Raw genomic sequence first — 15,320 nt, 5'->3', positions numbered from 1 at the left:
TGGAATTCATTGCCACAGAAGGAGTATTTAAGACCGAGATAGATAGGTTCTTGATTGGTAAGGGGATTAAAGGTTACGGGGAGAAGACAGGAGAATGGGGTTGAGAAACTTATCAGCCATGATTGAATGGTGGAGCAGACTCGATGGGCCGAATGGCCTAATTTCTGCTCCTATGTCTTATGGTCTTTAGCCCCATCAGTTTCCCTAATACTTTTTCCCTAATGATGGTTATTGTATTTATTTCCTCACTGCCATTTGCCCCTTGATTATTCATGTTTTTGGAATGCTATGTGTCTTCTACCATGAAGATTGATGCAAAGTATTTATTCAGCTCCTCTGCCATTTCTTGGTTCCCCATTATTTCCCCAGTCTCATTTTCTAAGCGGCCTATGTTCACTTTGGTTTCTTCCTTCCTTTTTATATATTTAAAGAAGCTCTTACTGTCCATTTTTACATTACTTGTGAGTTTACCTTCAAAGTTTATTTTCTCCCTCTTTATTGTTTTTGGTCATCTTTTATTGGTTTTTAAACTCTCCCAATCCTCTGTATTGTAGCCTTGCTAGAATGCAGGCAGTTAATCGAACAGCTCTGCAAATAAAGTTTGCTGTTCAACAAAAGAACCCTCTTGATAGTACATCTCCACATGGTGCTTCAACCACTAATCTTTGCCACATTGTATGTTTTTTCTTTCACTTTTATACTATCCTTAACTTCCCTGGTTAACCATGGATGGTTTACCCCTTTCCTAGTACCCTTCTTCCTCACTGGGATATATCTTTGTTGTGAGTCGTGAACTATTTTCTTAAACATCTGCCATTGTTCAACAACTGTCCTTTCTGCTAAACTCCTTTCCCGGTCCATTCCAGCCAACTCTTCCCTCTTTTTTTGTAATTACCCTTATTTAAGTTTAGCAAAGTTGTTTCTGACCCAAGTCTCTCACTCTCAAACTGAGTGCTAAATTCTACCATGTTATGGTCACTATATCCTAGGGGACCTTTTACTCAGATCATTTATTAACCTGCCTCATTACACATTACCAGACCCAAAATAGCCTGATCCCTGTTTGGATCCACAATATATTGTTCTAGCTAACTGTTCTGCATACACTCTATGAATTCCCGCTCGTGGCTTCCTCTGCCAATTTGATATTCCCAACCTACATGAAGATTAAAGTCATCCATGATTAATGTACCGCCTTTTTTACATGCCCCCATTATCTCCTGATATACTCTCTGTCCTACAGTATAGCCACTGTTAGAGGGCCTATAAACTGCTCCTACCAGTGTCATCTTCCCATTGTTATTTCTTACCTACACCCATATGGCATCTACATCTTCCGATCCAAGATCATTTCTTTCTATCATACTTATTCCATCCTGTACTAACAAAGCTACCCCACCACCCTTCCTGCCTGTCCTTTCGAAAAGTCTCAGCTCTGAATATTTAGTTCCCACCTTTGATCTCCTTGTAACCACGTCTCCATAATGGCTAGAAGATCATATCCATTAACCTCTATTTGTGCCATTAAGTAATTTATTTTGTTCCGAATACAGCGTGCGTTTAAGTAAAGAGTAATTAACTTTGCCTTTTAACCATTTTTTTCCCTACTTGCTGTTTTTTTTTAATGTTTGTACACTTTGTGCCTTCCTGTCACATTCTGGATATCATTACCTAAATAGCTGCCCTGCAAAGCTACCATATCCTTTTGCTTTGTAAACCTATGTATCCCCTCTCCAGAACCCTCCCCCTCTATTTAGTTTAAAGCCCTCTCTGCAGCCCTAGTTATTCGATTCGCCAGAACACTGGTTCAAGTGAAGACCAGAACAGCTCTCTTCTACCAAGTACTGGTGCCAGTGCTCCATGAACTGAAACCCATTCCTTCCACACCAATCTTTGAGCCACGCATTTAACTCCTTGACTTTATTTACCCTATGCCAGTTTGCCCATGGTTTAGGAAATAATCCCGAGATTATTACCTTGGAGATTCTGCTTTTTAATTTAGCTCTTAACTGTTCAGATTCTTTCAGCAGAACCTCCTTTCTAGTCCTATCAATGTCATCGGTACCAATGTGGACGACGACAACTGGACCCCTCCTCTCCCACTCCAAATTCCTCTCCAGCCCTGAGGAGGCATCCTTAATCTTGGCACCGGGCAGACAACACAGCCTTTGGGATTCACGCTGACAGCTCCAGAGAACAGTATCTATCCCCCTAATTATACTGTCCCCTATCACTAGTACGTTCCTGTTTCCATCCGCCGCTTGAATGGCTCCCTGTGCCATGGTCCTGTGGTCAGTTCGCTCATGCTTCCTGCAGTCCCCGCTCTCATCCACACTGCTTGCAAGAACCTCGTAACTGTTGGACATTTGCAGAGGGCAAGGCCCCTCGAACACTACCCCCGGGTCCCGATACTTTCCTCACCTGCAGTTGCACCCTCCTGCGATTTTTAAGGTTTGTAAAATATGCCACAGCCATCGAAAATAACGTGCAAGGAGAAACAGATTTGCTGCACCTTTTATAATGGCCAACCCAACATGAGCGGACGCGTATGCGGAGTCACAACCCAAGGCCTTCCCGACCCATGAAAAGGACACAAAAATAGCGTAGTAAGGGAGAGGAAATTTGTTTTCCTTGCCAAAATATTAAAGATTTCAGGTTTCCGGACCCCATTCCCACCTCCAATGGGTGATTTAAAAAATCCAATCCAGAATCTCCCTCTCTACATTGGTGAAATTACAGTTCTGACTTAGTTTGCAGAGCCTTGTTACATAATGTCAGGGGTTTCATCCGTATCCTGCCTGGCCTGCCAAAAGATATAGATTTCATACTAAGGATTAGCTTTTGGCTGGAAGTACTTGGTTAAGGCATCTTTTGCCATATCATAATCATCATCATCATTTCCAACAGCTACTAGGGAGTCGTAAATGTCATCGATCTTGGGGCCTGCATAGTATAACGATAGCGCTGTCTTCCTCTTAGGAGTTGTGATGTCAAGCGCAGTCATAGAATCACAAATGTTACATTGTAGAAGGAGGCCATTCGGCCCATCGTGTTTGCACTGCCTGTCTAGCATTTTAACTTAGTACCAATCTCCTGCCTTTTCCCTGTAACCCCGCACATTGTTTCTATTTAGATAATTATCCAAGGCCCTCATAAATGTCTCAATTGAACCGGCCTCCACCTCACTTCCAGGCAGTGCATTCCAACCCCTAACTACTCACTGTGTGAAAAAGTTTTTTCTCACCTCACATTTGCTTCTTTGATTCTCGATCCGTTTATGAGCGGGAACAGTTTCTCCCTATCTACTCTGTCCAGACCCCTCATGACTTTGAAAACTTCTATCAATTGTCCTCTTACTCTTCTCCTCTCTAAGGAAAACAGTCACAACTTCTCCAGTCTTTCCTCATAACTGAAGAATCTCATCTCTGGAATCATTCTTGTAAACTTGTTCTGCACTCTCTCCAGTGTGTTCATATCCTTCCTATAGTGTGGCGCCCAGAACTGTACACTGTATCCCGCTGAGGTCTAACTAGTGCCTTTTCTAAGTTCATCATAACCTCCCTGCTGTTGTACTCTATGCCCCTATTAATGAAGCCTAAAATACTGTACGCTTTAGAAACAGCTCTCTCTACCTGTCCTGCCACTTTTAATGACTTATGTATATGTACACCCAGGTCTCTCTGCTCCTGCACACCCTTTAGAATAGTACTCTTTACTTTGTATTGTCTTTCCATGCTCTTTGTACCAAAGTGTATTACGTTACATTTCTCCGCATTAAACTTCATCTGCCACCCATCTGCCCACTCCACTAATGTGTCAATGTCCTTTTGAAGTTCTACACTGTCCTCCTCACAGTTTACAATTCTCCCAAGTTTTGTGTCATCTGCAAACTTTCAAATTGTGCCCTGCACACCAAGATCTAGATCATTTATTTATTTTGTATATGCATGGCCCCAATATCGACTGCTTGGGAACTCCACTGCAAACCTTCTCCAGCCTGAAAAATACCCATTAACTATTACTCTCTGTTTCCTATCCCCCAGCCAATTTTGTATCCACGGTGCTACTGCCCCTTTTATTCCATGACCTATAAGTTTCCTCACAAGTCTGTTGTGTGGCACTGTATCGAACACCTTTTGGAAGTCCGTACACACCACATCAACAGCCTTGCCCCCATCAACCATCTCTGTTACCTCTTCAAAAGACTCCCAGCAAGTTAGACAGACACGATTTTCCTTTAACAGATCTATGCTGACTTTTCCAAATCAATCCACGTTTTTCCATGTGACTATTAATTCTACCCCCATTAATTGTTTCTAGAAGTTTCCCCATCACCGAAGTTAGGCTAACTGGTCTGTAATTGCAGGACAGATCTTTAAAACCTTTTTTGAACAAGGGTGTAATGTTTGCAATTCTCTAGTCCTGTCACCTCCCCCGAATCCATGGAACATTGAAAGAATATTGCCAGTGCCTCTGCAGTTTCCACTCTCATTTCCTTCAATATTCTTGGGTGCATCTCATCCAGTCCTGGTGCCTTATCAACTTTTAAGTACCAACAGCTTTTCCAAAACCACCTCCTTATCAATTTTAAACCCTTCTAGTGATTGAATTTCCTCCTCTGTCACCATGGCCTGGGCAGCATCTGTCTCGTAGGTAAAGACAGCTGCAAAGTATTTGTTTAACACCTCAGCTATGCCTCTTGCCTCTGTGTAAATCCCATTTTTGGTCCTTAATCGGCCCTACTCTTCCTTTTACCACCCTTTTACTATTGATGCGCTTATAGAATACTTTGGGATTTCTTTTTGTGTTAGCTGCCAGTCCTTTTTCATAATTCCTCTTTGCTTCTCGTATTTGCTTTTTCACATCCCTTCTGAACCTTCTGTATTCAGCATGGTGGTCAGTTGTATTTGACACCAGACACCTGTCCTAAGCACAGTTTTTCTTCTTTAACTTAATTTCTATCTCCTTTGTCACCCAGGGTGCACTGGATTTGTTTGTCCTAAGGGAACATATCTTGACTGTGTCCAAACCATCTCCCCTTTGAAGGTAGCCCATTGTTCAGCTACTGTTTCTCCTGCCAACCTTTGGTTCCAGTCTATATGGCCCAGCTCTGTTCTTGCCCCACTGAAGTCCACTCTCCACTAGTTGATTATTCTCACTCTGGATTGACAATGTCATTTTCCACCATCATCCTAAACCTTATGATGCAATGATCACTGTCCCCTAAATGTTCCCTCACTGTCACTTGATCTGTTTGGCCCACCTCATTCCCAAGAACCAGGTCTAGCAGTGCCTCCTTCCTTGTTGGACTGGACACATACTGCTGTAGGAAATTCTCCTGAACACAATCTAGGAATGCTTGTCCCTCATTGTCCCTTACACTACCACTGTCCTAGTCTATATACGAGTAATTAAAGTCCCCCATTATAACTACTTTGATGTTTACACCTCTCTGTCATTTCCTTGCAGATTTGTTCCTCTATATCCTTCCCACTAGCTGGTGGTCTATATATCACACCGAGCAATGTCATTGCACCCTTCTTGTTCCTTAACTCTAGGCAAATTGATTCTGTTCTTGAATTCTCTGACACCTCCTCTTTCTCCAGTACTGTAACACTCACCTTAACCAAGAACACCGCCCCTCCTCCTTTTTTCCATTTCCTATCTTTTCTGAACACTTTGTAAACAAGAATATTTAACATCCAGATCTGCCCTTCCTTAAACCAGGTCTCAGTTATCGCCACAACATCATAATCCCATAAAGCAATCTTTGCCTGTAACTCCCCAATTTTATTAACTATACTCTGTGCATTCACATACATGCAGTGTAACCCTGTTTTAGACTTCATTATGTGCTCCCTTATTCTGACTCCATTTATTAACTTACTATTCTCTTCTTTAGTGCTATCTGCCTCTCCCAGCATTCTGTGCACCCTGATATTACTTTCTAATATTCTGTTCTGGTTCCTACACCCCTGCTAAGTTAGTTTAAACCCTCCCCAACAGCACTAGCAAAACACCCTGCAAGGAGCTCGGTCCCGGCTCTGTTCAGGTGCAACCTGTCCGGCTTGTACAGGTGCCATCACCTCCAGAGCCAGTCCCAGTGTCCCAGGAATCTAAAGCCCTCCTTCCTGCACCATCTTTCCAGCCAGGCATCCATCCATCTTATCTTCCTGTTTCTGTACTCATTTGCACGTGGCACTGGGAGTAATCCGGAGATTACTACTTTAAAGGTCCTGGCTTGCTAATTTTCTACCTAGCCCGCTAAATTCTTATTTGCAGGACCACATCACCCTTCCTATCTATGTTGTTAGTACCAATGTGGACCATGACCTCTGGCTGTTCGCCCTCTCCCACAAGAATGTCCTGCAGCAGTTATGTGACATCCTTGATCCTAGCAGCAGGGAGGCAACAAACCATCCTGGAGTTGACTGCTGCAGAAACGCCTGCCTGTTCCCCTAACTAAAGAATCCCCATCAGTACTGCCATACTGCTGCTCTTCCTTCCCCACCACCACCCATGGTGCCACGGGCTTGGCTCTTGCTGCACTCCTTCAAAGATCCATCGCCCTCACCAATATCCAGAATGGAAAACCAGTTAGCGAGCGGGACCTCTGGGGACTCCTGCATTACCTGCCTGTTTCTCTTGGACTGCCTAGCGGTCACCCATTCCCTCTCTGCCTGCTTGGCCCTAGCGTGCGGTGTGACCCCCTCTCTGAACGTGCTATCCATGCACCTCTCTGCCTCACGGATGCACCTCAAGTGACTCCTGTTGCTGCTCAAGCTCTGAAAAGCGGAACTCAAGTTTGTGCAGCCAGTGAGACTTCCTGCACATGGGCTCACCTGGGTCACAGGAAGCATCCACGTCTCCCCACATGTCACAGGACCGGCATTCCACTTGGCTGAGCTGTCCTGCCATGCCTTAACCTTAAACTTTTAAATCACTTTATTTACTTTAACTTTAGTTACTTTCTCTTACTTTAACCTTACTCTTCTGCTATTAACTATAAACTGGAGATTAGTAGAAAGTAGAAATTCTGTGTGTTTAACTAACAAATCAGCTCCCTCTCTTTGCTTATAAATTCTTAGTTTCTCTGTCCTAGTTTAGAAATCTACATTTTTCAAAATTATTGGGGCTGAAACACAGTCCTTAAGAGCAGCTGCTCGAGAACCAATCAACTCACGACTTTCCAGTGATGTCACTCTCTCACTTGTTTTCAAATCCACCAAGCAGCCCTGGAACGTGCTCCCACTTAGGTCCGACTCCTCTTGCCCCCAGAAGACAAGTGAAAATCCCTGAGCCTTGGACTCTCTTTATTCACAGCCCTGGAACATGCTGCCATGTAGGTCTGACTCCTCTCTTCCCCCAGAAGGCAAGTTGCTCAAAGTTAGCTAATCATATAGCTCAGTGTGGCCCTGGATTATTATCCATCTCTCTGAAAGCTTGGACAACTGGTGCAGGTATGAAGTCCAAAATCTGGCACCCTTGGGACTGATACAATGCTGTATTTTGAGTTTTCCCAGACTTTGGACAATAAAACCAGATGACTATCCTAGGCCAAATGGAATGAATAAGACATACATGAAATAAAATAATTTTTTTTAGTGAAGGAAAGAGAATACATAATACTGTATACATAAAGTTGAAAAAAATTAATTTTTTTTGTGCTTATACTCTGGCTGAAGGCTGAGCTTGAGGGAGAGGACTCAGCTAGGAGACCTGGGGTTCATGATGCTCCAGCAGTATGGTTTTTCCAGTGTGGAAGTTGAAGTTTAAGTCAGGTCAATAGCATTCTGTTCGGTTGTCTCCTTAAAGAGATCAGCTAATTTCATTTGTTTCATGAACCTAGGCTTCTCTTTGATTTAGTTTTTCTTGAATCTTGTATCGTGTATCATCTCTTGCTCCATTAGGAAACTATGTTGCTCTAGGGCATGAATTAAACCTACACACATTTGTATTTGTCTACTTTCCCTACTTGATCACCAAGGCCATCATTGATATCTTCACTGTTTTTAATCTTTCTCCTTTGGATGTAAAACCATTTCCACAATTTTACCATCTGTAAGTGTGAGAACGACAGGAGCATCTATGTCTGTATTCATAACTTTTTCGGTAGCTTTTTCATCTAGTGCTTATGCAGCTTGAGAAGACAGCCGTTTTGCATATTCTAACAGTTCCAATATCATTTTCTTCTCATTAGACACACCGAATCCTTCAAAATTAGCATCATCAACTTCTTCATTAAAAATAGTTGCCGGCAATAGGTTATGCCAAGTGTCAATCATGGCATCTTTAGTCAGTTCATTCTACACGTGGAGCAGCACAGATGGCGTCCTTCACTGAAAATGCCTTCTGGAACCCTGCTACCCCCAGACCTCATAATAAATGCCTCATAAATTCGTATTAAATTTTTTAGATCTTAACATTCATTGGTCCATTGGCTGTATCAGTGATGCTCGGGGTAAAAATATGTCACATGCATTGTTTTTCATGAGCAGTGCAGCATCAGGATGTGCTGAGTAATTTCAAGCAACAACAATATCTTACACTTTTCATCAAGCTCAACTGACTTAAAATGAGTCTGAACCTTAGGAAAAAAGTGCTTCTTCAACCAGTCCAAACAAATTTGCCTGATTATCTATGCCTCTTGTTTGCATAATAATGAACTGGAAATATAGCTACCCACTTTGAGCACTGGCTTTTTCCGATACACATCAGTTTACGCTTGTGTCCAAGCCTTATTCGTACAACCAAGCGCAGTAAGCTTACCTCTTGCATCTTTCACACCTGTTGGTATCTTCTCATCAACTGTAGCTAAGGTTTTCCTCAGTATTTAATGCCAATCTTGGGATGGTTAATTGACATTATAGATTTGTTCAGCAGAACAGTTTTCATCAGCTGTTATCTTGGCAAATTCATCTATGTAATTTTCAGCTACCTCATGACCTACTGAGGCTTTATCCCTACACATTTTTAATTGACTCATTCCATTTTTAAATTTGGTTAACCAACCTGAAAGGTAGTTAGTTGCATGGAGTTAAAATATTCAGTTCGGTGTGGAAAATCTTGCCTTGCTTAATCAACAGCGGCCCAGTCAATGGCATCCTCTCATTCCTCTGTTGAATCTACACTATCATCACTCTATCTAAATCATCACTTTTAGGTTAATGCATAGTTTTTCATTTATTAGCTTCTATGTGAGTGTCACTTTCAGCATAAAACTTCAAGATCTACTGTCCTACTGTCTCTTTGAATCATAAATGGTGGAATCTACAGTCTAACTCTCAAGGCTGTGCAGTGTTCATCTGGTAATCTTCAACTCATAATATGTTTAGCAGCCATGTCTGCCTGGAGATTTTAAGGGTTTTTCAGTAAATTCTTACTGTGTTCTCTTTTAGCATTTTTAATTTCCCCCTAACAACAACAAATCCATGGGACTTAAGTTTCCATTAGCTCCTCCTTTCCTGAATTTTTTTTCATACATTACTTTGTAAACATGTCCCTTGTTATGATCACAGCTGATGTTACCACTGGATAAGCCAGATCCCAGGGTGGAACCCGGCTTAATAGATCCTAACGTTTATTTTTTGTTTAGAAATGTGGAGAGTGGCTACGGAACAGTGTCACGGGAGTTAGCTGATTAAATTTAACAAATGTTTTATTCTTTTATTAAAACAAGAAAAGATGAACTATATTACAATACTCCTTCACCCACACCTATACCTTTACAGATATGTCAGATTCATAAGGATAACACAAGGTACAAAAATTATCTTGTGTTCCAATAGGTGATCTGTGGTCAGGCACACTACGCCCTGAAACCACGTGACAGATGCCACCTCAAACAGATGTTATGGATCCCTTATCAATTTCCCCCCAGACGCTTGTCACACCGTGAACCAACCAGTCTCACTGAAATTCCCCTTTCACATGAGAGTTTCCGATCTCCATTTTCGAAGAACGTGCTTTGGAATCTTCTCCCAAATGACACTTTCTCACAGACATCTTCCACAAGGGTCCTCCTCCAAGGTTTCAAATTCTCCTTCTGAAGTTCCTCTCCCCTGGATCACCTCATGCATTCATGCTTCCTTCCATGCACTCTCAGATACTGAACTATGCCAACAGAATACCACTGCTTCACATGCCCATAGCAAGGAGTCACTGACCTTGACTGTTTCCTCAGAATTTCTGGCTTCTCAAAAGCCTATTTTGCTTTAGGTCTACATCCTGCAGCTTTCTCCCTTTAAGCTTGGAGCCTTCCTCTCTGCTCCTTACTTTCACTTCCACCGAACAGGATCTTGTTCTAGATTCCTGTTCCTCCTTTATCCAAAAGATCATCTTTGGGCACTTCCTTTCTGTCTCACTCCTTTTAGGTCCTGCTCCCTGCAGTTCCCTCTGTCATTTGACTGTTGATAACTTGGTATCTCCCTTGAGATCCAGAACTCACTTAACATTCACTGTTACTTTAACTTTAGAGCAACTCATCTAAGATTCTTAGATTTATTTCCCTCAGCTATCTGCTAGTAAGTCCAGCTAGACACTTAAGAGTTAAGCTGCTTACTCCACCTTAGAGCATAACCATGAACTGAACTCAAACTGTTTTTGGTTTCTCTGTCTGTGGTTCCCTCTCTCTGGACCCCTATTCCTAGGCAACAGCACAGTTTTTTTCTACCTTGTGTTTGTTTTAACGCCCTTTCAAGAGCCATGAAACCACATTAAAATGCAGACATCTTTTAAAGTGAAACTAAAACTCAAGAGTCCCCTTTTCTTAACACACCAGCACAGAAACACAAATCTAATTTAACCTTGAAGCTAAAATTCATTCCCAACACACACAAATACAAATATAACTTACTTAAACCATCTCTAATTCCCAACACCCTTCTTTTAAAACAGGGGTGTCCAACCTTTTCGCACAAGAGGCCATATTTCAATTTTTTTCTCACTTAGGGTCAGTGAGCAAATTTGGAAAGATAAAGTATTAGAAATTTATCTTGCTATTAATGTCAATTGCAAAAAAAATGTGCATTTTTTATGAACAAGCTTCAAATGAGAAGACTAATTTATTAGCCTATTTTTTGCACTGTGTTGAACATTGATTTAGTGAGATATCTGGCATTGTTTTTGCTTGCCCAAGTACTCAGTGTCTGCCCAAACGCTTGATGTAGTGATGCAGAATATTCCGGATAGATGTCTGTCTGTCAGTCAGGAGTGATCTTAATTTTGTTTTGATGTTTTTTCAGCAAACTGTTTGCAGCAATATATGCTGCCAAACAGTGCAGTGATTGAAGAGCATGTTTTGGTAGATTTAGATAAGACTGAGGGAACATACTGACTATAAAATTTCAGAAAGCATTCTACATGTCACTCATTTTGGATCTCAGTTGGTTCCAGGTGGAACATGTCATGAGCATCTGTGGTATCCGTTCCAAATGGATCTGCAAACAGCTTCAGTTCATCAGTGTGCCCTGAAATTTACAAAGCTTTGTTTGAATTCATCTCTCAGGCTGCTGATCAGTGCAGAATACTTTTCATGGTTTACTGTCTGATCATGCCTTGTTGATAGTGTTGTAAAATGGACAACTTTCTTCAGAATCAACTGTTTCTGAATCGGTTCTAACTTCTGAATGAACTTTTAGACATGCTCATACAGTTTGTTGACAAATTGATCTTTTCCTTATCGTTTCACATTCAAGTCTGGTGATGTCAACTAGGAATGTCAAGTCATTCAACTATTCATCATTGTCCATGAAGTTTACATATTTTCCATTGTTTGTCATGAAAGTTTTTATTTTTTCAAGCAGTGACCAGGAACTGGCTATTGTGGCCGCCCTGCTTAGCCAGTGAATATGGCTGAAGTAAATGGCATTATCATGGTCTGATCCGATCTCTGTAAGAAAGGATTGGAACTATCTGTGTTGAGCCCCTTGGACCTTATAAAATTGATTATAGGAACAACTTTTCCATCACATGTTTCATCTCAGGGCCTTTGCAGTCAGCTGTTCTTTTCCTTTACTGTAATCAAGGCAGCTTCCATCTTTGTTTCGATATGTATTATGGATGATATGATGTTATCATTGATACAGTGTAAAGTAAGGAGGAAGAAAGTCTCTGCTGGAGCTTGTGGAGTAGAAATGTAGCATTTCTGAACAGCTCCTTCTGCAAGTTAGTTGGGTTAGCGAACACGGGACAGTAAAGTTTCTTAATACTCTACTTGTACACCCCAGCAGGCAGCCATTACCTTGCAACCTCTTCCTCCACCCCGGCCCCCTGGCAGACAGACATTCCTTTGCAGCCTGTCCTGTTCTGCCCTCAAGTGAGCCTATCGGCCGCAAACGTGGGAGAGAAACAATTGTGATTGGAGGAGCAGCTCCTTGCAGATTCTGTCACTTCCACTTGCAGGTATAAATAATATAAACCCTCCTACCTATATTGATACTATTCATTTGGCCTACCTTTTCAAATCCTTTGACTTGTACTCTCATGATCTCCATAACTTATATCCCTTCTGCCCCTTACTACCATCACCTCCTACCACTTTTCAACTCTACTTCCACTGCATTGGGAAAAAAAACAGTGCCTCAGTTTACTTAATCTTGCATTTTCAAACTTGTTTTTGACCCTCATTCACCGTGCTATCACTGCCACTGTGTAATTGTTTAATTATTTCCACCTTTTGTTATTAGAAAACTCTCCCATCCCTGTGGTTGCACTAGCACCATCTCCAATTCCTCCAATGCAAGAAGTTCAGTGAATGTATTGGAGCATTGCTGGTTTATACATCGATTACAAAGTCAAGTTCAACTATATTAAGGTTTACTGAACCTCCCTCTGTCTATCATAGATAGAGACAGACCACCATCCTGTTCCTTCCCCCATTTTCAATTGGCGATCAAACCATTGCTTTGCCCCCTTCACTAACTCTGAACCCCAATTTTTTTCTAGTTTCCCAACCCAAGGAATTCAAGCATTAACAATGTCCAGAGATCCTCTTGAAACACAATAGACAACCACTCCCACCATTCACATTCAAATTTGACCACTCCCAACCCCCATTTTTGTTGTTATTGTAAATGATTGCCATTCCTCAGGAACTTATCCCCTCACTTTCAAAGCTGCCATCATCAAATATCTCAAAAAAAATCTACCCTGGACTATTATGTCCTCATTGCTTAGTGCCTATCACCAATTTTATCTTCTCCAAAGCTCTTGAAAATATTGTCACTTGTTTTTATACTTTGCTGTTTCTCACCTGGAATTGTTTAATGGAGGAATCGTTATCCTATGTAAATGGTAATGTGGGAGCCGAGGGAGGCAGCTGAGGATTAAGGATAAATAAGGGATGTCAAGCCTCCCAATGTCAGTGAAAATCTGGGAAAGTCATACAATAGGAGTCAGATGGGGTGGTTTCATTCGGGGAGACCAAAGAACTTTGTTATATCAGATTGAGTTCTTATTTGTTCTGAGGATGTGAATAGCCTTACAGGTCCCATTTAATGCTTAAATATTTTTAGACATTTAATTCACTCAATGCGAAATTCAAGAGTAATATTTGCTGGAAATGTTGCCTGTGATTGCTTGAAACTACATTGTATTCTTTTGCTTAGAATTTGCCCTGTGAAGGTAATGGTGGGCCTCCTTCTTGAAATGCTGCTGTCCTTATAATAATGGGACGACCCACAATGGTGTTAGGTAGGGAATTCCAGGATATTGACACTGCAGTAGGGAAGGTATGACCATTAAATGCTCAGGTCTTGATGAAGCATTACTTGGAGTAACACTTGGCAGTGATTAGTATCCTCATGATGCACCTGTTGTTGTCCTCATTGATGGGGGTTGTGGAGGTGTTTTGGAAGTAACCCTGGCTAACTTCTGCAGTGCTTTCCCTAGTTTGTAAATAGTGCAATATTAAATGCAATCTCAGCGGTGGTGACAAAGAAAACTGCTTTGCCCTGGATAGTTTTGTGCTTTGAGTGTTATTTTAGCTGTTTTCATCCAGGCAAGTGGTGAATATTCTATCACACACCTGACTTAAACTTCAAAGATAGTTGAGAGGTCTTGGGGAATTGGGAGGTGAGGCGCTCATTGCAAAATACACAGACTCTGCTCCAGTCTTGTAGCTATCATGCTCATACAGCTAACTGAGTTAAATTCTGTTCACTCTTGATATTGACTAGGGAATTTGATTATGGTGCTGTCATTAAAGGTCAGAGGGAAATAACTTGACTTCCTTTAGGTTAAATGCTGCTGCTTTGAGGGCAGCTATTCTCTCTTTGCCTTTGGCATTAGCTTTCATGTTCATGTCTGCATTAAGATCGTGATGGGATCCAGAGTTGATGGAACTTCCACTGTCAATGAACCAGTTATTGGTGAGTATGTGTTACCCAATGGCAGCATTAATGACTCCATCCATAACTTTACTTGCTAGATGACTGATAGGGTAAGAATTGACCAGGTTAGATTACCAGTTCTTTCATTGACAGGTTGGTTAGGGAGCACAGGGTCAAGTATTTTACTGCCTCTTGTTGATTCCCTCATCAGGCCCAACCTTAATACAAGTGAACCCCACCTTAGCGGTGTACTTTGAAGCACCATATTCAGTGCACATTCCTGTGACCTTGTGACCCTTGAAACATTTTCTGTGTCATGTTTAGAGCTACTGATTTGTCAGTTTTGGGGGTTGATGAATGTTTATCTGCAAGAGATTTCTTTAACCTTGTTTGACTTGAAGCCACAAAACCGCATGGGTTACAGAGTCAATCTTGAGAACTCCTTTCACTTCCAACTGATTAAGAACTCTTATGCAGCGTCATTCCTGCTAGTGGTGATCTAGTTGGTTGTTGGCTGATAGATTTGATTCTCTGACCACAACCATGTCAAGCTGCTCCAGTATTCCCTATTTATCAACTATACAGAAATTATTTGCAGCTTTTAAAAATTCTTTAGTGGGATGTTCTGGCTAGACCAACACTTATAGCCCATCCTGAGTTGCCCTTGAGAAGGTAGTGGTGAGCCACCTTCTTGAGCTGCTGCAGTCCATGTGTTGTAGGAATACCCACAGTGCTGTTAGGAAGGGAGGTCCAGATTTTTGCCCCAACGACATTGAAGAAACGGCGATATATTTCCAAGTTAGGATGGTGTGTGGCTTAGAGGGGAACTTGTAGCTAGTGGTGCCCCCATACATCTGCTGCCCTTGTCCTTCTAGGTGGGATAGGTCGAGGGCTTGAAAGGTGCTGTCGAAGGAACCCTGGTGGATTGCTGCTGTGCATCTTGCAGATGGTACACACGCTGCCACTGTGTGTTGGTGAAGGGGGTAAATG

Source organism: Carcharodon carcharias, chromosome 13 (assembly GCF_017639515.1).
Source record: "Carcharodon carcharias isolate sCarCar2 chromosome 13, sCarCar2.pri, whole genome shotgun sequence".
NCBI lineage: Eukaryota > Metazoa > Chordata > Chondrichthyes > Lamniformes > Lamnidae > Carcharodon > Carcharodon carcharias.
The sequence above is the reverse complement of the archived record's forward strand: the minus strand, read 5'-3'. Positions refer to the sequence as shown.